General features: G+C 45.7%; 1 protein-coding gene across 1 annotated transcript in view; it reads left to right on the top strand.

Moving 5' to 3' along the window:
- Positions 1–6,855: 6,855 nt before the first annotated feature.
- ADAMTS18 (ADAM metallopeptidase with thrombospondin type 1 motif 18) overlaps positions 6,856–27,417 on the top strand; it is a 147,312-nt gene continuing 126,750 nt past the window's right edge. The window contains exon 1 of the mRNA XM_040253487.1: positions 6,856–6,925. The gene's annotated coding sequence lies outside the window, so the exon portion shown is untranslated. The remainder of the gene's footprint in view (positions 6,926–27,417) is intronic.

Below are 27,417 nucleotides of genomic sequence, written 5' to 3' on the forward strand. Positions count from 1 at the left end.
AAGTAACAGGAATACAGAGTATCATCTAGTTTTTGTTTAACTGTTATTTTTATTTTTTTAGTTGTGCTGCACAGCCTGTAGGATGTTTGTTTCCTGACCAGGGATAGAAGCTGCACCCCCTGCAGTGAAAGCACGGAGTCTTTTTTTTTTTTTTTTTTTGACCTTTTATTTTGTATTGGGGTATAGTTGATTAACAAACAACGTAGTGATAGATGAACAGCAAAGGGACTCAGCCACACATGTATCCATACTCCCCCAACTTCCCCTCCCATCCAGGCTGTCGCATAAAACTGAGCACAGTCCCGTGTGCTATACAGGAGGACCTTGTTGGTTATCCATTTTAAATATAACATTGTGTACATGTCCATCGGAAACTCCCTAACTATCCCTTCCTCCTATCCTTCGCCCAGCAACCATAAGCTCATTCTTGAAGTCTGTTTCTGTTTGACGTAAGTTCATTTATATCATTTCTTTGTAGATTCCACGTATAAGGGACGTCATACACCATTTCTCCTCAGTCTGACTTAACTTCACTCAGTATAACACTCTCTCGGTCCATGCATTTTGCTGCAAATGGTATTATTTCCTTCTTTTAAATGGCTGAGTAGTATTCCATTGTATATATGTGTCATATCCTCTTTATCCATTCCTCTGTCCATGGACATTTAGATTGGGTAGCGTGGAGTCTTAGTCACTGGAAACGGAAGAAAGTGAAAGTGTCACTCAGTCATGTTCGACACTTTGCAAGTTCATGGACTGTAGCCTGCCAAGCTCCTCTGTCCATGGAATTCTGCAGGCGAGAATAATGGAGTGGGTTGCCATAACCACTGAACCGCCAGGGAATTCCCTGATCTTACTTTTAAAGCTCACTTAGAAAGGGCTCAGGAAAAAACATTCACTTAATCCTTGGCATTGGCCACCCAATGCGGCCACACTTTGGCCACCTGATGTGAAGAACTGACTCGTTGGAAAAGACCCCTGATGCTGGGAGAGATTGAAGGCAGAAGGAGAAGGGGACAACAGAGGATGGCATCTGTCAATTGACTCGATGGACATGAGTCTGAGCAAGCTCCAGGAGTTGGTGATGGACAGGGAAGCCTGGCGTCCTGCAGTCCATGGGGTCACAAAGAGTTGGACACGACTGAGCGACTGGACTGAACTGAACTGAATCCTTGGGAGAGCCTTTGGCTGTATTAATGTTTACTCCTGTTTTACAGATTATAAAATACAGGCCACAAGATCTTTAACAGATTGTTGTGAAACACAAGTGATTTGTTTAACCTGGATTTGTCTCACTGTGCTCAGTCATGTTTGATTCTTTGCAACCTCATGGACTGTATCCCGCCAGGCTCCTCTGTCCATGGGATTTCCCAGGCAAGAATACTAGAATAGATTGCCATTTCCTCCTCTGGGAGATCTTTCCAACCCAGGAATTGAACCTGTGTCTCCTGCATTGGCAGGCGGATTTTTTTTTTTTTTAACCACTGAGCCACCTGGGAAGCCCTTTCCAAAGTGTCCCCCACGCAGAAGGTGTATCACTTTCTCCACTTTTCTAGCCCCAGGTTTAGATTTTTACTGACGCATTTCAGGACTCTGAAAACACACACACACAGATACACACATACTGCTCTTAAACCTCAGTTTCCTATGTACATTACCCCCAGGCCAACAAGGTCCCCTTGATCTGACAGTCTACTGTTCCTGCATCTGGCCTGTAAGCCTTCCATCAAGGCAGGTGCTATGTGCTAAGTTGCTGCCGTCCTGAGTCTTTGCAATGCCATGGACTAGGGTGCCATGGACTACTCGTTGGGTGAGCGAGGCCATCGTGCACCTAGCCGTGCACCAGTCTCCTCTGTCCATGGGGCTTCTCCAGGCAAGAAAACTGGAGTGGGTTGCCATTTCTGCCTCCAGGGGTTCTTCCGGACCCCGGGATGGAACCCTGGTCTCTTATGTCTTCAGCATTGGCAGGCGAGTTCTTTACCACTAGCGCCACCTGGCAAGCCATGGCAGGTACATTTCCTACTTGGGGACCTTCTCTTAAGCTGACAGGCAAGACAGCACTCCTCTTTTCTTTATAAAACTGATCTTTGGTCTTACTTGAAATGTCAGCTCCTCACAGACATCTCACAGTCACACACACACAGTTTTAGCTCTCTCCCATCCCCTAACTACATCAGATTCTGCTAGTCTTCTCTCTAATTGAGGGGCCCATTCTTTTTCTGTAGGGGCTCTGTGATCATTTTTGTTCTCAGATGGTTGAGTTACCCCTCGAGGGTCTTTTCCATTAGCCTGTGAGGAGGATATATTTTGTTATCCCTGCCAACAGTGGGGATCAAAAGATCAGCTAAGTGTGGTGAGTACACGACTGGCACAGCGCAGATGGGCTGCACGTCCGTGGCGAAGGCAGCGGCTCACTTCGGAGGCTGTGGGGTCCGGGGCCAGTATGAGGAGCTGGAAGCGCGCTCACTGGTAAGGCAAGGCCACCGCCGGCCAGCCTGGGTTTTCACACGCCGCAGCCTTTACAAGGCTCTTGCTTGCAGCCCTCCAGGCCGCCGGAGATGTGCGAGTTGCCGGGACTACTCGTTGGGTGAGCGAGGCCATCGTGCACCTAGCCGGGCAGTTCCTCCTCCCCATCAAGGGGTTAGCGAGTCTCACCTGTGCAAGGAGAGGGCCCGTGGGAAGCGAGATGAAGCAGGGGAGGGTCCCTGGCCCTTTGGAGGCTCTGAGAACGCTCCGTACCTGGGCTGTCTCGCCAGACTTGCAAAAGAAACGTCTGCACAGGCAGCAGAGTGGCGCCCCTCACCTGAACGGCCCCCTCCCCGCGCTCGGCTCGTCCGTCCCCGCGCTCCGGTGACGCTTTCCCAGCTTGGCCCAGGGCGCTCCCCTCCCTCCCTGGGCGGCCCGTCCCTCCTCCTCCCCCTCCCTCCCCTCCAGCCTCCCCTCCCCCTGCGCCCCCTCCCTCGGAGCGGGAGCGGGGAATCCCACGCCCTCGCACCAGCCCGGGGGCTCGGACGGGCCCGGGAGCCGCTGGTCGCCAATCACCGTGCGGTGGAGAGGCGGGCGCTCGGCTCCGGCGCGCCGGGGGAGCCAGCTGGCGCTGCTGGCCCCGGGAGCCTCAGACGCTCACCCCGACACAGAGGGACGCGCGGACCGCAGGGCGGGCGCGGACACAGCGCCCCGGCCGTCTGCGCTCCGAGGCGCGCGCCCGCCCCGGCCCCGGGGCGCCCCCGGGAGGAGCAGGAGGCGCGGCACGAGCCGGCACCGGCGGGCGGGCGGGCACCGGGAGCCGGAGCCGGGGAGTCCCGAGGCGCCCGGCCCGCGATGTGAGCGGCGACGGCGGCTCCCACCTGGCGCCGCACCTGGAGCGCCGCGCTCCGGGGCGGCGGGGAGAATGCGCGCCGCCCGCAGCCGCCGCGCCCGCCCCTGACCATGGAGTGCGCCCTCCTGCTCGCGTGCGCCCTCCCCGCCGCCCGCTCGGGCCCGCCGTGGGGGCCGGCGGCGCGCGGGCGCGTGGCTAAGGCAGGTGCCGGGCGAGGGGCGCGCCGCCGGCGGGGAGGCCCGGGACGCCGGCCCCGCCGCGCCCTCACGCGCCGGGTCACCTTTTCCTTTGCAGGCGCTCCAGCTGTGCTGCCTCTGCTGCGCGTCGGTCGCCGCAGCCTTAGCCAGTGACAGCCGCGGCGGGGACGGCAGCGGATTAAATCACGGTTCGTATTCGCCCCCTCCCCGCTCCCAGAAGAGCTTTTCCAGGCACTTTGTCCCTTCTTTCCTTCCAAAGAAAGACAAAGTAGAACTCCCCTCCTCTCCCCCACGTGGCAGGTGTGCGCGTGTTCCTGGATACACGGGTCCTGTTTGGAGAGGGGGGATGTGGCCAGGACTTTGAATTTATCATGGGAATCAGGGCCTCAAGCTGCAAGTCGCCTAAAGGAGAAAACAGCCCTTTCCCCCTTTCCCTCGTTCACAGACTGGTGGTTAAAAAAAAAAAAAAAAAATCTGTGCTGCGGTGAGAAATTAGAAAGTGAATGGACATTGACCAGGTGGCTGATATCAAAAGGCACTTTCTCCATTTCCTTCTTCTTTCGAGAAAGAACAGGTCCCCTTCTTCCTCCATCTTCACACCCCCACCTCCCCTCTCCCCCACCTCCCCTCCCTCACCTCTCCACTCCTATTCCTTTTATCCTTTCCCCATCTTCTTACTCCCTTTTCTCTTCTCTTGTATCATTGATTCCCAAAGATCACCAGAGGAAAGCAGGTAGCTTCTCTGGGGGGGGGGAGGGGCGAGGGGTGGAGGAGGGGGGTTGCCTCTTCTGAGGTTTCCTGCCTGCAAACATCCAGAACACGCTTTACTTCTGTTATTTATTAACTTCTCCCTGGCACCTGGAAGGAAAATCCTTGTTTCCATTGTTCCCATCAGCTGCTGGAGAAGAGCTAATTCCTGACCCAAGGTTTCTACAGCAAGACCTTAATGTCCAGCTGGGGTTCTGTCACTTTTTCAGCCTTCCAGCGGCCTTACCTCCTCCTCTCGGGGAATCAGGGATCCTTTTGGGGAGGAGAGGATGGCAGAGTCATGGAGAAGGCTGTGCCACCCAGGAGTGGGTGGGTGAGGGGACCCAGGAGAGCCAGGAATTTGCCCTTGAGAAATTCACCATTTGTCCAACCAGAAAAGCTGGCTGCAGTTTCTAAAACAACCCTTCATTGTTTCATCACGGCCAAATGGCTTGAGATCCCCTCCATTCCAGTCGGCACCTGTAAGCACCTCCTGTTAGGCAGCCCTTGGGCGGATTAATCAGATCACTCACTGCAGGGGCTCTGACTGCCCCTCATCCCTTGAGGCACTGGATATTACCATCAGCCCACTGGTTCACCCTCCCTTTGCAAACAAACCAGCAGCAGGTGTCTGGGAAGGGGGCTTTGCAGGCTGATTTGAGGAAGGCTGGCTGGATAAGGCTCCTGCGTTTTCTCCCAGCTAAGAGCAGGCAGAGCTTCAGGTGGCTTTGCACAAGGAGGTAAGAATCAACATAGCATAGAGACTGTCTGGAGCCTGTGTGATTTTGACAGTTAGGTTTTAGCCTGGGGGAGGGAGGAGGTGTTTTCTTGCTGTGTTTCATCAAAAAGTCTTGTACACGGAAAGCACCATAGTAGAGGTTTTGAAGGGAAGTGGTATGTGTGCTGCTCAACTTTTTAAGGTTCAGAGAAAAACATTTTTTTCAACTGCTTTCTGTTACGCATGTCAATTAGATAGTATTTCTAGTTAAAGAAGTGAAGAAAAAATGGGAAGGATGGCAAGAACATTGTAAGAATGGGTTTCTCAAGCAGTTTGAGTCTCAGATGATTCATGTACAGAAGAACACCATTGAAAATTGCCATATTGGGATTTTTTTTTTAATTCAAATATAGGACCAAAAAGAATATCACTTATTGATCCCTGCTAGCTACAGGGCTTCTGTTCATTCTTTAGCTTTCTTTCTTTCCTTTTCAGTTGTTGACTATTTTGGGAAAAGGGAAATTCCTCTTGCTTTTCCTCCTCCAGTAACCAAGGACCCAAGTGACTCAAACATGCCTCTTAGTTATTTGGAATCTTTCTAAACACTATCCAAATTAGTTTCCCATTCTGTGCCTAGAAAGTGGAAACCCAGAGTGTTTTTTAATGCGCAGAGGGCATATTCCAAGTCACTTTGTGGACGATACTTTTCAGTTTCAATGTCCTGTGATACAAAACAGTGTGCTGGCCTCTTTTTTTTTCAAGCAGCAAATTGTTGTTTAACTTATGCTCTCCTGGACAAGCAGCAATTAGTGCTGCTCTAGGGAGCAATGGGGAAGGTATTTTTAAACACGTCTTTCCAGGTGTCCCCTGATCTGACATGCCCCCACCAACATGTCTGAGCAGTTTTCAACATCAGACGTAGAAGGAAGTCCTGACAATTCCGAGGCATTTTTATGTATCCACTCTATTTTATGCTTACAATTAAATGGAATTGTCCCAGAGAAAGCTCGCTGTAAAACATTCGGTGATACGAGTGCTGGAGTTTTATTATCACGTATAATTAATATTGGAAGCATAAAACGGCAGTTACTTGTTAATTACCTGAGATTTCATCTCAAGTTACTCAGCGCCATGAGCTATATTTGAAATTCAAGCTCTGTCCATCTTCCTCCCCTCCGCCCCACCCCCCACACAAATACTCCCAATGTATTTTAAACAGAGGTATTATCTTGGGGGAAAGTTCCTTTCTTTGACTTTATGGCTCCATGGTTATAATATTGTCTCCTCCAAGTCGACTTTGATGTGTGGATGACTCCATGACGGATATATAAAAAATCCACCTCTCTCTGCAGACCGTGGACGTCGTGGCATTTTCCACGAACATTCTTGACGTTCAGCAAGACGGTGCTTGACTCTTAGTTTCTGGAGGAATTACTGTGGCGGAGCTAATTGTCAAGATCACAAAATTCTCCCTGTCATGAGCTGCTCTGAGTGATATATCGCCTAGGTGCATGGCAGTGGAGACAAATATCTTTCAGCTGTGCGTTGCTCACTGCCAGCCTGTGGGAAAGGGGCCCCCGGGGCGTCCTGGGCTCGGGTGCTGACAGCCAAACCTTTCCCATTGCAGATTACGTCTTTGTCACGCCAGTAGAAGTGGACTCGGGCGGGTCATATATTTCCCACGACATTTTGCACAACGGCAGGAAAAAGCGGTCGGCGCAGAGTGCCAGCAGCTCCCTGCATTACCGATTTTCAGCATTTGGACAGGAACTACACTTAGAACTTAAGCCCTCGGCGATCTTGAGCAGTCACTTTATTGTCCAGGTACTTGGGAAAGATGGTGCCTCAGAGACTCGGGAACCCGCGGTGCCGAGATGTTTCTATCAGGGATTTATCAGAAACGACAGCTCGTCCTCCGTCGCTGTGTCTACGTGCGCCGGCTTGGTAAGCACCCCGACTCCCTCTTGCGTTTTGTGTAACTGGAATGAACAGATGTCTATAATACCGAGCGCTCTTGCAGCCAGCTCTGCATATTCACACTGTCAGCTCTGATACGTAGAATCTTCTCAGCTGAATTAATCTAAGCTGCTCCCAGAAAAAGAAAATCTAATAGAACTTCAATTACCATTTAAGAACGTTCTTTTGATGTTTATTGGTCTGGGCCTCTTCATTCTCCATGTTTGAGGCGATCCCTGAGGAAATTAATTTGATGGATGCCATTCGCTTTGGAAAGTCTTTGAGAGACCAGGCTTTATATAAATCTAGCAAGCTGCATGCCTCTACACTGCTCTGACACAAGGGAAACTGTTATTTAATGCAGGAGTACATTCACAGCCCTGAGAAGCCTGACCTTCCCTGTGGAAGGGAGGCCTCTTGTTTTCTTTCCACTAATCCGTAAGTGTTGTCCTGCAAGTAAGACATCCTTTTAGAATGTGATGTGGTGTGTTTGGGGGCCGGTGGGGTGAAGTGTGACATCCGGGAAGGCAGGGCATTTAAAAGCATTCGGGACAAGCAGTATTGCCTCCTGTGTAATCCTCACTGTTGAGCTCAAGACCCGTAATATTAGTATAAATGATACTTGTCTCAGGATTCAGGCATTTGTGCATTAGTAAATGGCGATTTGGGTTGATGCCATCTTGTGTTACAGTTGGGAAGTGTCTGTAACTGACAGAACTGTGTGTGTGTGGTGTGTGTGTGTGTGTGTTGAGAAGCACAGTGGTCTCGCTCTGGTGTGGCTAGAAGAAGGAAAATGGGAGGAAAGCTCAGTTCAGCATGTAGTTAGTAATATACATGATACGCTCTGACCGAGCAAGAGGGTGGGGCTTAGGCACTGGTTAATGAGGACTTCCATATTCTTGGCTAGCTGAAACTTTATTACGTTAACTTTTCCCGCTCTCTGCGCCGCCCCCCTCCCATGTTGTGGCTTGACACATAACTAAAACGGTTCATCAAATCAGAGTTACAATGTTTTGGTATGGTCTTTATAGAGTGAAGCAAAGATTTAACAGTTCTCAACTAAGCTGCATCTGTTTAAATGAATGATACAGCTTACTGGTGACTACATATTCTAACCTGGTTACACACACACAGGCAGCACACACACAGGCAGCACCCACACCTGTGAATATATCTTGTGTTGGTTGGTTGGTTGGTTTGGTGGTGATGAGTCTCCTGACCTTTTGGAAGCATCCTCCTCTCTTCTATTTCAGTATCCTGACATCTTCAGAAGAAGGTCAGGCCCTCCATCACAGTGGCTTACCCTACCCCATTCCACATAACCCAGCGGTTAGGAGCAGTCTGTCCAAGGTCATTTTCACACTGGCCCTTACTAGAAGGGCCTCGGGCAAGCTACGAACTTCCCTGTGTCAGCGTCTTCATCTCTGCAGTGGGAATGGCAAGAGGGTTTACACTTCAGGGCTGTGGGGGTGACGTGACTTCCTACATGCCAAGAGCTACAGCAGTTCTAGGAAGGTGCTTAGGTTCCTCACGTTGGATGAGCTCAGGATTCCACTCTCTGTGAGTGATAGGAAATCTGATCCTGATCATCTGATCCCGTATGCATAGACGTTGGGCTGTTTCTCCTAAGAAGGAAATTCACTTTAGAACAGGGAACAGAGAGCCACTTCATATGTAGAAAGAAGCAGGCTACACAGTTTCATCTTTGGGATGGAAGTGAAAGAAGTCCTCGGCAACCGCATCTGCCTGTGTATAAGGCCAATATACAGGTTTTCGCTGCATGCCAGTCTGCTTTTGTTTGTTTTTATGTTTTAAATTTGATTTTTATTTATGTTGGACTGTAGTTTGACTTACCAATGTTGTGTCAGTTTCAGGCATATAACAAAGTGATTGAGGGTTTTTTATATATATATACTTTGGCCACCTCATGCGAAGACTTGACTCATTGGAAAAGACTCTGGTGCTGGGAGGGATTGGGGGCAGGAGGAGGAGGGGATGACAGAGGATGAGATGGCTGGATGGCATCACTGTCTCAATGGACGTGAGTCTAAGTGAACCCCGGGAGTTGGTGATGGACAGGGAGGCCTGGCGTGCTGCGATTCATGGGGTCGCAAAGAGTCGGACATGACTGAGCGACTGAACTGAACTGACTGATATATATATACACACACACACATACAGACATACATACACGTTCTTTTTCAGATTTTTTCCCATATAGTTTATCACAGAATATTGAGTAGAGTTGCCTGTGCTCTGCAGTAGGTCCTTTGGGATGGAAGTGAAAGAAGTCATTGGAAACCACATCTGCCTATGTATAAGGCCAATATTCATTTGTTTTCTTTGCATGCCAGTCTGGTTTTGTTTGTTTTCAAATTGATTTTTATTTTATGTTGGACAATAGTTTGATTTACCAATGTTGTGTCCGTTTTAGGTGTATAGCAAAGTGATCGAGTTTATATATATATACACACACACATATACATATACACATGCATTCTTTTTCAGATTTTGTCCCGTATAGGTTATCACAGAATATTGAATAGAGTTGCCTATGCTATACAGTAGGTCCTTTGTGATTATCTATTTTATGCATAGAAGTGCATATATGTTAATCACAATCTCCTAATCTTTACCACTGCACTACCTGGGAAGCCCATACAGTTTTTCCTTTGCATACCAGTCTGATTTTTGTTTGTTTTTATTTTTTAATTCAATTTTTATGTGTTCAGTCACTCAGTCGTCTCCAACTCTTTGCGACCCCATGGACTGCAGCACACCAGGCTTCCCTGTCCATCACCAACTCCCTGAGCTTACTCAGACTCATGTTCATCGAGTCAGTGATGCCATCCAACCATCTCATCCTCTCTTGTCCCCTTTGGACTATAATTTGATTTACAATGTTGTATTTCAGGTGTATAGAAAAGTGATTGAGTTATATGTATATGTATTATCCATTCTTTTTCAGATTTTTTCCCATATAGGTTATCATAGAATATTGAGTAGAGTTGCCTGTGTTATACAGTAGGTCCTTGTTGATTTATCTGTTTTATACATAGTAGTATATACATGTTAATCCCAAACTCCTAATTTATCTCTGACCCCCTCCACACCTTTCCACTGTGGTAATCATAGATTTGTTTTCCAAGTCTGTGAGTCTTGGAAATAAGTTTGTATCATTTTGGATTCCACATATAAGTGGTATCATATGATATTTGCCTTGTTCCTTCCAACTTACTTCATTTACTATGATCATCTCTAGGTCAATCCATGTTGCTGCAAGTGGTATTACTTCATTCTTTTTTTATAATGACAATATAAGTTGAAACCATGGAATTCACATTGTTTCTTTTAACAAACCAGCCACATATACTTAATTAACTTTACTTCTCTAGGCCTCAGTTCCCTCTCCTGAACCGTGTGAAATGATTTCTAAGACTACTGCCATCTCTAGGCATCTGAGTCTAATTATCAGTTGGTTTACCCCATCAGGGCCCACTAGATATGGGGTGGGGAAGGTATCAGGCTTATCTCTCTTGCATCACACACCTCCCCATGTCCTGCCAAGAAATGCAAAATATAAACCCATACAGCCATCCTTAATCAACCAAAAAGAAAAACAGGGAAGAGGATCAAACCCCAAATGAAAAAGTTGAGACACTGCTCTGTAGTAATTTTTGTAACTTCTATTGAAGTATAGTGTATATACAGAAAGGTGCAAAAATCATGGTGTACAGCCTAATGAATTTTCACAAAGTTCACATCCCTGTAACCAACAGCCAGATCAAATAGGACATTACCATTGCCTGGAAAGACCACTCCCCATCCTTCATCCCCTTCCAGTCACTGCCCACCAGAAGTAACCACTATCCTGATTTGTAACATAGCTTGATGTCATCTATTTAAAACAATTTTACTTAAGAGAGGGGGTCATACAATATTCCTCTGTATGAATGTTCTGTGTTGTTTCTAATTGTTAATGGCTGTTGAAATTGTTTCCAGTTTGGGGCTCTTGTGAGAAGTACTACCAAACATTCTTGTCTCTGCCTTTTGGTAAACTTGCAGACATATTCTGTTGGAAACATACTGAAGACGGAAGTTTCCGGGTCATAGGGTAAAATATATGTGTTCTCCTTTGCTCGATTCTGCCAAACGGCTTTTCAGAGTGGTTGAACTAATTGACGCTGCCGTCAGCAGTGTGTGAAAGTTCCAGTTGCTTCAGATCCTTATCAACACTTGCTATTATCTCTCTTTTCCATTTGAGACACTCCCACTGATGGATGTGAAGCAGGACCACATTATGGGTTTTGTTTGAATTGTTCTGGTGGTTAACGAAGTCGAATCCTTTCCTATGCCTACTGGCCACTTCTATACCCTCTTCTATGCTCTATTAATAGATCATATATGGACAAGCAATCATATATAAGTTTTCTCTGTTATTTGAAAGTAGAGTCTTCTATGAAGCCTTCTGTGAGCCACAATGACAGAAGCAAAGAAGCAGTTACCTTAGGACACATCTTGGTAATGAGTGCACAGAAGAAACTGGCATGGGGCACAATGGCCCACAGACGCAATTCAGAGCTACAGTAGCTTGATGCACAGGTGCTGAGTGGAGTTCCCGGAGGGGGCTTGGTGGTGCCACTTCCCCTGCTGGGGGTGAGAGCTGCCTCTGTAAGGGCTCACTGGAAAACCAACAGATGAACACTCATCGCCATTTTTACTTTGGGGTTTTTGTTTTTGTTTTTTAATGTCTTTTGTAAAAGCAAAGTGGTGTAAAGCAAGCTTTTGAAAGTGGGGCATTTCTGCAAGTGTCTTCAGCCCAAATTGTGGCCCTTTTCCCTTTCTTTGTGAATAGAAGCAAGAATTCTGAGCAAAAACACCTTTGCCAACTTATCTTTGGTAGCATGGCTGTACCTCTAACAGTGCTGATCTGCGTATGAAACACTGTTGAGGGGCAATAGTGAGCGCTGGGAGATGACTTGAGGCTCCGACTGAGGAATCACCTCACTGAGGAGACAGAGAGATGACTCTTCTTCCCCCTGAAATGTCTACATCAGAGTTTCACTGAGAGTGGGGCTGGACAACTGGCAACAGAATGACTTTCAAGGTGCTGGCAACTTCCTAGAATGCATCAGTGTGTATTAAAAATGTAAGAAGTCACCTTTAAATAACAGAATACCGACAGGAAAGCTAATCATTCTCTTGATGGCTAGGAATCCCGGGAGTGGCTTAGAAAGGGTGGAAGGGTTAAAGTGTGTGTGTGTGTGTGTGCCTGTGTGTGCATGCAAGCGCGTGCGTGCACACACACTCCCTCAGTCCTGTCCAACTCTTGTGTGACCCCATGGACTGTAGCCCACAAGGCTCCTCCCGGCAAGAATATTGGAGTGGATTGCTGTTTCCTCCTTCAGGGGATCTTCCCGACCCAAGGATTGAGCCTGCATTGGCAGGCAGATTCTCTACTACTGATCCACCAGGGAAGCCCAAAGGTTTTAACAGTGAAATATATATGAATATATATGCATGTACACCTACTCCAGTAAGGATTTCTCAAGCAGGGAATTTAATAATTCATAATTGAATTCTGTTCAAAATATTGTCTTAAAATGTACCTGCCCCCATGATAGTGAGTGAAGTCGATCAGTCGTGTCAGACTCTTTGAGACCGCATGGATTGTAGCCCATGAGGTTCCTCCATCCATGGGATTTTCCAGGCAAGGGTACTGGAGTGGAGTGCCACTTCCCTCCACGATAGACCTCATTTTATTCATAAGTTCAGTGGGTGGTTTGTTGTTGTTCCTCAGTTGCTGTCATGTTCAGCTCTTTGTGACCTCATGAACCGCAGCACACCAGATCTCCCTGCCATTCACTCTATCTCAGAGTTTGCTCAAACGCATGTCCATGGAGTCCATGATGCCATCTAAACAGCTCATCCTCTGTTGCCCCCTTCCCCTCCCACCTTCAGCCTTTCCCAGCATCAGGGTCTTTTGCAATGAGTTGGCTCTTCGCATCAAGTGGCCAAAGTATTGGAGCTTCAGCATCAGTCCTTCCAATGAATATTCAGGGTTGATTTCCTTTAGGATTGACTGATTTAATCTCCTTGCAGTCCAAGGGACTCTCAAGAGTCACAATTCGAAAGTATCGATTCTTATTTACTTGGAATAACCCATCAAACAGGAGTTGCAAACTGCTATTTGTGAATCCTGCCTATCATTATTTCTGGAGGTGGTGTTTTTTTAAATTTTGAATTTCAGCAGGATCTAACTCTCTCCAGCCCATCACCGCCCCTTACGCCTGGTGGCCCTACAGCCTGTGAACATTATCTGAGTTTGCAAAACTGTGTCCCAGAATCTCAGGGTTGCAGATGAACTGGATCTAATCACCCTCTGCCATATGCATACGTTACACTATACCCAGCTTTCCCTGAGTACCACTTAGGTGAAATGCTTATCGCATCCAGGAAGCCCATGCATTGTCAGGAGACCCTTCATCTTAATGTTGAACTACATACAACCTCTCTTCTTATGACTTTCCTCTATTTTGTTTTCTGGGATGGTAGGAGAAACCTGTGTCTTTCTTCCTGCATATGAGGAGATCTAAGATATGCATCTGCCCCCAAGAGTGGAACTTTTGTGCTCTTTTTTCTGGAAGACAATAATTTTCAGAGTGTGATCAGCTACATTAGCTTCACTTGCATGCATGTGTGCTCAGTTGTGTCTGACTCTCTGCAACCCTGTGGACTGTGGCCCACCAGGCTCTTCTGTCCATGGAATTTCCCAGCCAAGAATACTGGAGTGAGTTGCCATTTCCTCCTCCAGGGGATCTTCCCAACCCAGTACTCAAACCCATGTCTTCTGCCTCTCTTGCATTACAGGCAGATTATTTACCATTAAGCCATCAGGGAAGCCCCAGCTTCACTTGAGGTATTGAAAATTTCAATGTCTTTATGTACAACAGAAGGTCAATGAGACTGAGCCCAGGAATATGTGTTTTTTAATTATCCAAATGATTCTAATACATACTAACATGAGAGAACCATTGGCTTAAGACATTGAACATGTAGGCAAATTGTTTTTACATTTGCTGTTGGTCTGACAGAGTGAGCCTGTTTCTAAAACTTAGTAGAAATGTCATATTTGGAGAACTGACTGGAAAGCTTATGTCCTTCAATTATTGATGAACTTCTGCTATGTCAGGCACTGTTTGGAGTACACGGTGGAGAAAGCTGCAAGCAAAGGAATGCTGTAGGAACTTCCCTGATGGTCCAGTGGTTAAGACTCCATGCTTCCCCTGCAGGGGTCATGGGTTTGATCCCGGGTCAGGGAACTAAGATCCTGCATGCCATGGGGGAAGAAAAGGTGGATGCTGTATTCTGCTTCATAGCATTTCATTCCAAGGGAGAAATGGAGTGGAGATGTGAGACCCAGAAATTGCTATTTGATTTTGAATTAAGCTATTATTCAACAGAGCCCTGTAACAAATGGTTCATGGAGTGTGGTTTTAGATTAGCATGTTAACAAGTCAGAAACACCCTGTGTTAGAGGTTTTGCCTAATCTGTTTAAACGTTTCCCTAACTAATTTGATCATGGAACCTGTTTTTCAGGGAACCTCTCTTCATAGTCTAGTAGATTTCTCTGGTAACCCAGATGGTAAAGAATGTGCCTGTAATACAGGAGACACTGGGTCAGGTAGATCCCCTGGAGATGGGAATGGCAACCCACTCCAGTATTCTTGCCCGGAGAAGTCCATGGACGGAGGAGCCTGGCTGGTTACAGTCCCTGGGATCACAAAAAGTCAGGCAGGACTAAACAACACACTCAGTGGCAAGAAAATCACCAAAGCAATGATTCCTAAAAGAGCTATTGTAATATTATGTATTGATTTCTGACTCTTAAGAGGTGTTGAGGCATAAAAGGGTGGTTTCATGGCCATATATTCCCATAAGGTTTGGGAAACTTTAAGCAAATGTCCTTGCTCTCATACATTTCTCACCTTTTAATGTGCTCACGTGCATGGTGCAGCTCCAAGAGGTCGAATTTTGACGAACTTGATGACTTCCCTGCCCACCTCCCTTTTAAGCCACACTTCCATCAACAACTTACCAGGGTTCCAGGCTTCACCCTGGAAGAGTAATCATTAGGTCTAAGATGATTTGCACTTTAATAGTACCTGATGAATCCAGTTACTATGTCCACCAGTTGGGAAAATGCACCTCTTGATTGAGGAGTCTGGAGACTCAGCTCCATTCACGACATGAAGATCCAGGGAAGAGGCATGCAAAGATGCTCCCTATGTTGCATTTCCACCCAGATCTAATTTTTACCTCTGATTAGTTACCTCTGCAGCAGACCTGGCTGGAAAGAATGGTAGAGAGCTGTGCTGTTCCTCTGGCGTCTTCTATCCAGTCTCGGATTAGGCTGTAGCCTCAGCATCACATCAGGGGCTCGGAGTGGAGTGGGTACCACAAGGTCCCTCCAGCCTTGGTTGCAATTTCGTCACTTGGTTTTCGTTTCTTGTTGCTTTGTTCCCAGCCGTGAAACCATAAGTGGTGTTTCTCCTCCATGGCTGGCTGCCCTCTTGTCCCCATTGTCTCCTTCCTGGTGGTGGTCTTTTTGGACTATGACTGAAGGGACCATTCTTTGGAGAGCCTGGGTCCCTGCAAGGAGCTTTGGAAGCAGTTGGATTTCAGTGGGGACACTTTGATCTCGCTCTTTTTTAGAAGTGTTTTATGACTCAAAGTTCCACCATTGAGTTGCTGTTGCTGGCTGCCCGGTAGCCTTTAGAAAGCTGATTTCCATTCATCAAAGGGCTGAAGTTAAATGACCTTAGTCTAGACAGGCAGAAAGAAAGCAGAGACTCTCCTGCTTTGGGAGGCCTCATTAACCAGCAGAGGTTTGCTGCCTGACACACACCCTCTTGCAACTTTTCAGTCATGTGAGAGCATCACGTGAAATTAAGGATTAGACTGGGTTCTATTTACAAGTTTTTGAACACCGGCTGACCCAAGTCAGAGATGTTTTCTTAGATTTTGACTTGTTTCATCAATGGCTAAAAGATTTTTTTGGTGGGGGGCGGGCCTCTTTTCTATAGGCCCTCTTCAGACATGGTTTGTGAAGATGATAATTTGCTCAGAACAACACTTTTTGCAAAATGGCAGCCAGTCTCCTTTTTTTTTAATTGCCAAGGTTCTTGCCAGAGAGCAGGATCCCCAGGCTGATCTGAAGGGTGCTCTCATGGGAAGGCAAAAGGCTGATCCTTCCTCCCTGTGTGCTCAGCCTGTTAAAGCATGGCTGCTGAGCATCAGTCTCCCAAGCACCAGAATTGTGAATCTTAGGTGCTGCACCTCAGTTTTCTCATCTGTAAAGTGGGCAGTGGTGACTGCCTCTTTCTCTCTCAGGATTGTGATGTTTTATGATGAATTCCTTCCTCGGTTACTCTTCTTTTACTTGTAGCTTGCTTTTTTAATTGAGTTGTAGTTGGTATACAGTGGGGCTTCCCTGTGGCTCAGATGGTGAAGAGTCTGCCTGCAATGTGAGAGATCTGGGTTCAATCCCTGGATCGGGAAGATCCCCTGGAGAAGGGAGAGCCAATCCACTCCAGTATTCTGGCCTTGAGAATCCCATGGACAGAGGAGCCTGGTGGGCTACAGTCCATGGGGTCACAAAGAGTCAGACACGACTTAGAGACTTAACAACGTGGGCTACCATAACAGAGAACCACAGACTGAAGGGCTTAATGCATTTTGGATGGCGGAAAGCTGAGATCAAGCTGTCAACAGGGTTGATTTTTCTCAAGGCCTCTGTCCTTGGCTTGTTGATGGCTGTCTTCTCCCTTTGTCTTCATGGGAGCCTGGCCGGCTACAGTCCGTGGGATCGCAAAGAGTCAGACACAACTGAGCGACTGACACACACACACTGGTGAACAGTATTATAAAGTTACAGGTGTATATGACAGTGATTCACAATTTTAAAAGGCTCTAGGCTCCATCCCCTATGTTGTGCAGTATGTCCTCACAGCTACTTTTATACATAAGAGCTTGTACCTCTCACGCCCCTTGCCCCCCAACCACTGATAACCACTAGCTTGTTCCCTATGTCTGTGAGCCTGCTTCTTTTCTGATATTCACTAGTTTCTTGTATTTTTCAGATTCCCTGTGTGATATCATATAGCATTTGTCTTTCTTTGTCTTACTTCACTAAGCATAATACCCTCTAAGTTCGTCCATGTTGCTACAAGTAGCAAACTTCCATTCTTTTTGAAAAGCATTCCATTGTGTGTTTATATGTATGTATACACACACACATACATACACACGCCGTTTCTTTATCCAGTCATCTGTTGATGGACACTTAGATTGCTGCCACATCTTGGCAGTTGTAAATAGTGCTGCTGTAAACATTGGGAGGCATGTATCTTTTTGCACTAGTGTTTTTGTTTCTTTCAGATATAGACCCAGGAGTACAACTGCTAGGTCACATGGTAGTTCCTTGAAGATTCTTGACTTTGGTCTAGGAGAGGATCTAGGAAGGAAATGGTCATTGAGACTCCTGGCCTGGAGCCTTTTCAGGCTCCTTAGAACAGGAAATGAGCCCTTGGATGTTGGCAGTCATGCTGGTGAGAATCCTGGGGATTTTATGGGGGAAGGTAGCTACCGCTTGATCAGTGATGAAGACATAAAGTCAGAAAATGGGAGGAAGATAAAGAATCAAAGAGGAAGGAGCTAAGAAATCAATAAAGATTGGGATCAAGGCACATATGATAAATCAGGGCAGTGGGGAATGGCTTTGAGCTCAGACTTTGAAACCCCAGTGCTGGCCTTTTCTATGTGACCCAGGTCAAAGTATTTACCCTCTCTGGGCTTGATTTTTACTGGCAAAATGAGGATAATGGTAGTTCCTTCCTCAGGGGGTTATGGATGCTTAATCAAAAGAAATAATGCTCTGTGTACAATGCTAGAACAGTGGCGGGCACTTAGTAATAACATGGGTGGTGGTGAAACATATCAAGCAGTAATTGGTATTATTAGTAGCAGAATTGGCTAGTGCCAGTCCTCCTGAGCACCCACAGGGAAGGAAGTTTTAGCCTAGATAATAATAACAGTTTATATTGATTGAGCACATATCAAATTTTTAAAAACTGGAGCCATGGAGTAGAAGATTCAGCTAAGACACAGACCGAGACCTTTATGATATTTAACTATCAGTTGGCATATTGCTATTCAAAGTCTGAAGTAGCAGTTTACTTCATGTACTTCAGAAAGACCTGGGCACTTTAGGAGGAAAAAAAAAAAACCCTACATATATTTATGCTCCACCTCTGAAAATTCAGGAGGTCCTGGGTAGAGCCTGGGTGTCCACTTAAATAAAGGCAGGAAAAGCTTCACAGATTGTTCTGGGGGCACCGGAGACTGTGAATCGTTGTCCTAAAGGAGTCTGCAAAGAAGCTTGCCTGCAGGAAAGGGAAGACCAGTGGGACGTCCTCTGGGAATTGCTTTTGCTCTTGGAACGTATCACACCTTCCAAGTGTCATTGGCGCTCTGTCTAGCGTGAGCCTGTGTGTGTGCTCTCAAGGCGGCAGGCAGGGGTCGCTGGGGTGAATCCAGATGTACAGAGGGTTCTTGGTTCTGTATCATAGAACTCTTCAATGGCAAGTACAAAAACTCCATCTTGAACTCACTTAGGCGTAAGAAAATGTGTATTTTTGGCTCTGGAGCAGTCTTTCTCATTCTTCCTCCTGTCTGTCTCTCCGTTTCTCCGCCTCGCTGTTTCTCCCCGCTCACCCCTTCCGCCCACCGCCGACCCCCTTCCTCCGCCCTCCTGCACTGGGATGACTAGCTTCCAGCAAGGCTGGACCCAAGCTACCAAATCCCATCATCACCGTCCTCTTTCTGTCGGCCTTTCAGCTCTTTCTCCTCCTGCTTGTTGCACCTCCACGTGCAGGACCCCCGAATTCCAGATGTGATTCAGACGCTGCCCTGGGAGCCTGGTGTCACACAGGACTTGCAGTGACTCCGCGGTTGTAACTGACATCATACGTGGGAACAAGCACGTGAGGCTCTTGGCTTGGTTTGCTCTCTCACCTGTCTGTAAGCCTCAGAGGGCCCCACTCAAACCCTCTGTGTCCAAGCAAGACTAAATCTGATTTTGGACTGTATATTGGCATGTGAATTAGTGCATAGAAGGCGGTCTGGGATGCACAGTAAGCCAAGGGCTTCACAGTTACCTGTCAGTCTGAAGCTCTTTTTGAAACCAGAGTTGATTCTTTCTGTTGTGTGTGGCCTTAAAATGCACACACATTGTGTTAGTCCATACTTCTTCTGAAGTTGTTTTTTTTTTTTTAATGAAGGAGTGCCTAAAAATAATGTGTCTTTAAGTTCCTTGTTATTCTCTTAATTCCTGTATATTTAATCACACCCTTATAATTAATGTTTGTTTCTAGTTTGTTTGCTATTGCTGAAAAAGTATGCATGTAAATGGGTCTTCTTAGTTGTATGCAATTCTATATTTTATGAGAGAGACAGAAAGACCCACCTTGTGAAAAGCTGGGATGCCAAACAGGCGGGATATTAGCTATGGCCAGAGATGGACTTACTGATATTGGCATTGATATTGACCCAACACCATGCTCACCTTGGTTGTATAACGTGCAGGGTTACGAGAACTCGTTTCGTTTCGTCTTCCATGAGCCTAAGACAGTCACTTAGGAAACCAGTTGTCTCCAGCAGAGCATGCGTGCTGGGGAAACTGCATGGTTTCCCACCGTCAACAGTAAACAATTTAAGAGAAAATGGTACTGATTAATTCCCGAAGGCCAAGTATAAACAGGACTAATGTTAACAGTGCACATGAAGGCTCTCAGGACCCAAAATATTTGCCTGGACTTCCTACACATCCCTGTCCACAAACCTGGGAGCTCCTCCTCGATTAGATCAAGTCATTCCCGTGGAAATCGGTTCCCACGGTTTTCCTATCCAATTATAGGGCCGCGTTCACTCAAATACCATAATGCAAGTCTGGTGAGCGTGTTCTGTCTGGACTACATGCTCACCTCTCCTGAAAGGATGCCTTTGATGTATGGGAGGATTTCAAGTTCAGCTGAATTCTTTTGATTGCTTATTCATGCCACTGAGCTTTGGAATATCTTATCTGCCCTTATTACCACTGCAAGTCAAGGGGGCATGCTTTCCAGTATAAATTATAAAGTGCACATCACTAATTTACTAGAAGGCAGCTATGCGCACACCCTTCTTTAGAACCAGCACTTGAAAGGGATTGAGATAAGCTCGTCAAAGGAGATTATCTCTCTGACGATTTACCGAGTTCTCCCACAGCGCCGTGCTGTTGCAGTGTCTGTGGGTTCATTCTGCTACTTCGCAGTTCAACCCCCTTTCGTATTTTACTCTGTCACTTGCAGGAGGCGAGTGAAGACTTACCCCAGATGAATTTCTCTGTGGATGAATAAGGCACACAGTTTTTATTTCCCGCTCGATGCCGAGTTTAGGTCTATTTTAGGCAGCACAGAGATGCGGCCAAAAGAAAATATTGCTGAAATGCATTCTCACTCTTTAAATACACTAATGTATTTCCCTAAGGCTTAGTCTTATCTCGGGGTTTTACAGTCATTGTTTTCCAGTAAAAGGCATTGAAGTAAAATGAATTCCAATCCCTTTAAAAGATCCTTTACTCGTGGTGAAGCAAATGCTAATTTCTGTTTAATGGTATATATTTAACACTGTCATTTGTGTTAAAATAATATCAAGATTAATGAGTCTTAGCATATAGAGCTTTAAAAAATACAAATGCCTAGATCCAGTTGAAAGCAGAATGGCTGCGAATGGGGGCCAGACACCTATGTTTTTAAAATACTCCCCAGTTTTTCAAAGACTCCCCAGTTGATTCTAATGTGCAGTCAAGTTTGAGGAGCCCTGCTCTAAATAAATGTCCCCAGAGGCTTTAGAGATGCTATCACCTTAGAAATGCTTCGTGCAGTAGTTTAAGAAGGCAGGATGGTATGTTAAAATGCATGGGATTTGAGAAGTTTATCTCTTTCACTTAAGAGTTAATGTGATCTCTGTGAAATTATCCTTTGTAGATACACTTTATTTTGAAATAGTTTTAGATTCACAAGCAGTTGCAAAGATAATAGAGAGTTCCCATGTATCCTTCACCCAGCTTTGGGACATCATCAAATTATCTGAGAATCTAGTTTCTTTGTCTGTAAAGCAGAGATGAAAAAACAACAACTTCAAAGTGAAACTGCACACTTCAGGTTCAGACTTGAACCCAGGGGTTGGGACTTGAACCCACTGTCTTTTCATTGAGGTCACACACCTGGCCTTAGGACTTAATGAAGCTTGAGTTCCTTCTCTCATCACAGAAAGAATTCAGTGAGAGACAAAGTGACAGGTAAGAAGTGGATTTATCTAGAGAGATACCTCATAGACAAAGTGTAGACCATCTCAAAAGGCGCGAGCGGCCCTGGGAGACACACACTCCAGACAGCGTGTGGGCCATCGCAGAAGGCAAGAGGCCCAGAGATACAGAGCTGTTAGTGTTTATGAGTTGGGTAAGTTCATAGGCTAATGAGTGGGAGGATTGTTCAACTGTCTGGAGAAAGGGGCAGAGATTTCCCTTAAGCAGTTGGGTCAGTGCCCATTTTTTGGTCTTTTATGGTTGGCCTGGGAGCTGTCGTGGCGCTGGTGGGTGTGTTGTCTAGCTCGTGCTAGTGTATTACAATGAGCCCCTGATGAGGCTCAGGCTCCACTAGAAGTCGAATCTTCCACCATCTTGGCCCTCGCTGGTTCTAACCAGGTTATGTTGTATCCTCAAGGGCTGTGTCATTCTTGTTCCCTGCCCCCTTTACTCCTATTTGAAAAGGGTTACTGTAAGAATTAAATGAGATAGTGATAAAGTGTAAAAGCTGTGGGAGATAGAGTTCTAAGTGGGCCCCCAAGCTTCCCAGCCCTCCAGTGATTTGCTCACTGGTGCTAATTTAGGTGCTGCTGGGAGGGGATTTTGCAGATGTGATGAAGGCATCAAATCACTTGACCTTACAACGGGGATATTGTCCAGGTAGGTGTGAGCGATCCTATGATCACACAGAGTCAGGAAAGTCAGAGAGCATCATAGCTAGAGGGATTTGACATGTGAAAAATTCTCCATGGCTGGTTTTGGAGGCGGAGGGGACCACATGGCGTCTAGTGATGACCAACCAGGAAATGAAGCCTCAGTTGTACAAATAGAAGGGACTGAATGCTGCCAACCACCTGAATGAACTTGAAAGCGTCCTTTTTCCCAGAGAAAGGAATGCAGCCTGGCTCAGGCAGGAGCCCTGAGCCTAGAACCCAGTCACACTGTGCCCAGACTTCTGACTTGCAGAACTGTGAGCTAATAAATTGAGATTATTTTTAAGCTGCTAAATATGTGGTATTTCTTCTAGAGCAGTAAAAAGAAAGAAAAACAAAGACAGAAAATGTCTAGAGGGCTTCCTCTGCAGCTGGTGTGAACACGTGATGACTCCCTTCCCATTGTAGAATCTGGGTGTCTGAGATTATCCATCAGCTCCTCATGGAGCAGGTGGGATAGTGGGGTTGAAGAGAAGAAGCAAGCATCCTTTGATATTCACTGTTCACAGTTGTGCAGTAAATTGTGATATTTAGCCCAGGGCTTCTCGGCACACCATTGATGGTATGGATGGACTCCTGGGGCTCACTGCAGGGGTGGGGAGGGGGTGGTCCGGGACATTGTAGGGTTCTCAGAAGCATCCCAGACCTCTACCCACGAGATGTTGGTAGTACCCCCCTGGCTGTATCCAAAACTGTTTCCAGACATGGCCAGGTATTCCCTGGGGACACCAGGAAGAACCAGTGATACTAAACTATCACAAACTGGCCTCTTTAACAGAATGCATTTGTGTAAGTCTATTTTTTTTCAGGGTATACTTGTTGATCTCAGTGCCATGAAGAATAACGATGTTAGGTACTTCATCTACTTTGGAGGAATTTAGCTAGGGAGACCAAGATGTATGATATATGGGGGCTGCAGAGTGAATTGACTGGAGGCAGAAAAACTGTCTGGAAATACATTTAAAAATGTGTATTTGTTTTGAATTTCACAGAATGCCAGCCTACCCTGCTGAAAATAGCTGGATCTCTGTTGGTGCAAAGATATCTTTATAAGAAAATTGACTCTTGCATTCTTATGCAGGAGGGAACCTAACCATGGAGGATGTAGGTTAGAAATGTGGATTCTGTTTCTGAATTTGCAGTTGAGCTTAGACAGAAGTTAAATATCCTGTGTGTTCTCTTGATCTATAAGGTTGGGGGCAGTGGGCAGTTCTGGGGATGAAGTGGGAATGTTCTCTGTGTTTTGTGATTGTGTGTTCAACCATTATGCTGAGAAAGATTGAGGGCAAGAGAAGGGGCAACAGCTGGATGAGATAGTTGGATGGCATCACTGACTCAACGGACCAGAGTTTGAGCAAGCTCCAGGAGATAGTGAAGGACAGGGAAGCCTGGCATGCTGCAGTTCATGGGGTCGCAAAGAGCCGGACGTGAGTTTGTGACTGAGCAATAACATTCAACCTAGGAACCTTGTAAAGATATATTAGATCTCTCTATGACCTGCATGGAATTGGGTGATTTATTATACATTAATTTCTTAGTACTTGGAGAGGCAAGGTACTTGGGGAAGTTTGGAGCTCTGTTTTTTTTTTTTTTTTAATTTTAACTGGAAGATAATAACTTTACAATATTGTGGTGATTTTTGCCATATTGCCATATGTTGAAAGAGACACAGATGTAAAGAACAGACTTTTGGACTCGGTGGGAGAAGGTGAGGGTGGGATGATTTGAGAGAATAGCATTGAAACATCTATATCACCATATGTAAAATAGGTGACCAGTGCAAGTTTGATGCATGAAGCAGGGCACTCAAAGCCAGTGCTCTGGAACTCTGTTTTAATTGGAATGCTAGGAAGGAACCTAAGTTTCTCATACACAGAGATTTACCAGCTTACCTGATCATTGAATCTATTTCTGTCATCCCTTCTTTGAATAGACCCTTCATCTAAGAAGGGTCCTATATAATTTGCAACATTCTTTAAATTACTCAGTCTCTTTATAAATATACCAGGTAAACAAAGCCAAGGTCACTTCAGGGCCTATATTTTTAGCTCTCAGTCATGAATTTGGAGAAGGCAATGGCACCCCACTCCAGTACTCTTGCCTGGAAAATCCCATGGATGGAGGAGCCTGGTAGGCTGCAGTCCATGGGGTCGCTAAGAATAGGACACGACTGAGCGACTTCCCTTTCACTTTTCACTTTCATGCATTGGAGGAGGAAATGGCAACCCACTCCAGTGTTCTTGCCTGGAGAATCCTGGGGACAGGGGAGCCTGGTGGGCTTCCGTCTGTGGGGTCGCACAGAGTCGGACATGACTGAAGCGACTTAGCAGCAGCAGCAGCAGTAATGAATTACTAGTATTTCTTCTCTCTTTCTATTTTAGTATTTCTTCTTTCTCTCTCTTCCTTCCTCTTTTCCACCCATCTACCCATCCTTCTGACCCAAAACATTTATTCCAAATAAATGTTTTGTGTGCCTAAGTCCTATCATAGATTTTAGAAATACCAAAATGATAATGTGGATCTTTAATCCTAGGATATTCTGTTGTCATTGTAGGGAGGACTGGTGGCAGGGATATATAGACACATAAGGACAGGGTAACAATGTAATTGCTAAGGTGTGTTTAAAGAACCATGAGAGTGCAAATAAGGTAAGACATTTTTCTTTAAAATTTGAGTATAGTTGCTTTACAGTGCTGAGTTTCGGCTGTACAGCAAAGTGAATGAGCCACACATATACATATATTTCCCCTTCCTTGGATTTCCTTACCATTTAGATCAGCACAGAACACTGAGTAGAGATCCCTGTGCCATACAGTAGGTTCTCATTGGTTATCTGTTTTATACACAGTAGCATAGTGTATCTCTTGACTTCCTACTTTTGCATTCCAGAATTTCATTCCTATAATGAAAAGGACATCTTTTATGGATGTTTGCTCTAGAAGGTCTTGTAGGTCTTAGGAAGTCAAGAAATACCTGGAGTAACAGGCAAATTTGGCCTTGGGGTACAAAATGAAGCAAGGCAAAGGCTAACAGAGTATTGCCAAGAGAAAGCACTGGTCATAGCAAACACTCTCTTCCAAGAACACAAGAGAAGACTCTACCCATGGACATCACCACATGGTCAATACCAAAATCAGATTGATTATATTCTTCGCAGCCAAAGATGGAGAAGCTCTATAGAGTCACCAAAAACAAGACCGGGAGCTGACTGTGGCTCAGATCATGAACTTGTTATTGCCAAATTCAGACTGAAATTGAAGAAAGTACGGAAAACCATTAGACCATTCAGGTATGACCTAAATCAAATCCCTTATGATTATACAGTGGAAGTGAGAAATAGATTCAAGGAATTATCTCTGATAGACAGAGTGCCTGATGAACTGTGGATGGAGGTTTGTGACATTGTTCAGGAGGCAGGTATCAAGACCATCCCCAAGAAAAAGAAATGCAAAAAGGCAAAATGGTTGTCTGAGGAGGCCTTACAAATAGCTGAGAAAAGAAGAAAAGCAAAAAGCAAAGGAGAAAAGGAAAGATATAAGCATCTGAATGCAGAGTTCCAAAGAATAGCAAGAAGAGATAAGAAAGCCTTCCTCAGTGATCAATGCAAAGAAATAGAGGAAAACAACAGAATGGGAAACACTAGAGATCTCTTCAAGAAAATTAGAGATGATACCACAAGGACAGAAGTGGTATGGACCTAACAGAAGCAGAAGATATTAAGAAGAGGTGGCAAGAATACCCAGAACTGTACAAAAAAGATCTTCACAACCCAGATAACCATGATGGTGTGATCACTCACCTAGAGCCAGACGTCCCGGAATGCAAAGTCAAGTGGGCCTTAGGAAGCATCACTACGAACAAAGCTAGTGGAGGTGATGGAATTCCAGTTGAGATATTTCAAATCCTGAAAGATGATGCTGTGAAAGTGCTGCACTCAATATGCTAGGAAATTTGGAAAACTCAGCAGTGGCCATAGGACTGGAAAAGGTCAATTTTTATTTCAATCCCAAAGAAAGGCAATGCCAAAGAATGCTCAAACTACTGCACAACTGCACTCATCTCACACACTAGCAAAGTAATGCTCAAAGTTCTCCAAGCCAGGCTTCAACAGTATGTGAACCATGAATTTCCAGATGTTCAAGCTAGAAAAGGCAGAGGAACTAGAGATCAAACTGCCACATCCACTGGATCATTGAAAAAGCAAGAGAGTTCCAGAAAAACATCTGCTTTCTTGACTACACCAAAGCCTTTGACTGTGTAGATCACTACAAACTGTGGAAAATTCTGAAAGAGATGGGAATACCAGACCACCTGACCTGCCTCCTGAGAATTCTGTATGCAGTTCAACAAGCAACAGTTAGAACTGGACATGGAACAACAGACTGCTTCCAAATGGGGAAGGGAATACATCAAGTTTGTATATTGTCACCCTGCTTATTTAACTTATATGCAGAGTATATCATGAGAAATGCTGGACTGGATGAAGCACAGCTGGAATCAAAGATTGCTGGGAGAAATATCAGTAACCTCGGATATGCAGATGACACCACCCTTATGGCAGAAAGTGAAGAAAATGTAAAGAGCCACTTGATGAGTTAGGAGAGTGAAAAAGCTGACTTAAAACTCAACATTCAGAAAACTAAGATCATGGCATCCGGTCCCATCACTTCACGGCAAATACATGGGGAAACAGTGGCTGACTTTATTTTTCTGGGCTCCAAAATCACTGCAGATGGTGACTGCAGCCATGAAATTAAAAGACACTTGCTCCTTGGAAGAAAACTTATGACGAACCTAGACAGCATATTAAAAAGCAGAGACATTACTTTGCCTACAAAGGTCTGTCTAGTCAAAGCTATAGGTTTTCCAGTAGTCATGTATGGATATGAGAGTTGAAATATAAAGAAAGTGAAGTGAAGTTGCTCAGTCATGTCCAACTCTTTGCAACCCCATGGACTGTAGCCTACCGTGCTCCTCCGTCCATGGGATTTTCCAGGCACGAGTACTGGAGTGGGGTGCCATTTCCTTCTCCAGAGGATCTTTTCGACCCAGGGATCAAACCCAGGTCTCCCGCATTGTAGGCAGATGCTTTACCATCTGAGCCACAAGGGAAGCCCGGTGGCTGAACGCCAAAGAATTGATGCTTTTGAACTGTGGTGTTGGAGAAGACTCTTGAGAGTCCCTTGGACTGCAAGGAGATCCAACCAGTCCATCCCAAAAGAAGTCAGTCCTGATATATTCATTGGAAGGACTGATGCTGAAGCTGAAATTCCAGTGCTTTGGCCACCTGATGTGAAGAACTAACTCATTTGAAAAGACCCTGATGCTGGGAAAGATTGAGGGCAGGAGGAAAAAGGGG

Source organism: Oryx dammah, unplaced genomic scaffold (assembly GCF_014754425.2).
Source record: "Oryx dammah isolate SB20612 unplaced genomic scaffold, SCBI_Odam_1.1 HiC_scaffold_13, whole genome shotgun sequence".
Taxonomy (NCBI): Eukaryota; Metazoa; Chordata; class Mammalia; order Artiodactyla; family Bovidae; genus Oryx; species Oryx dammah.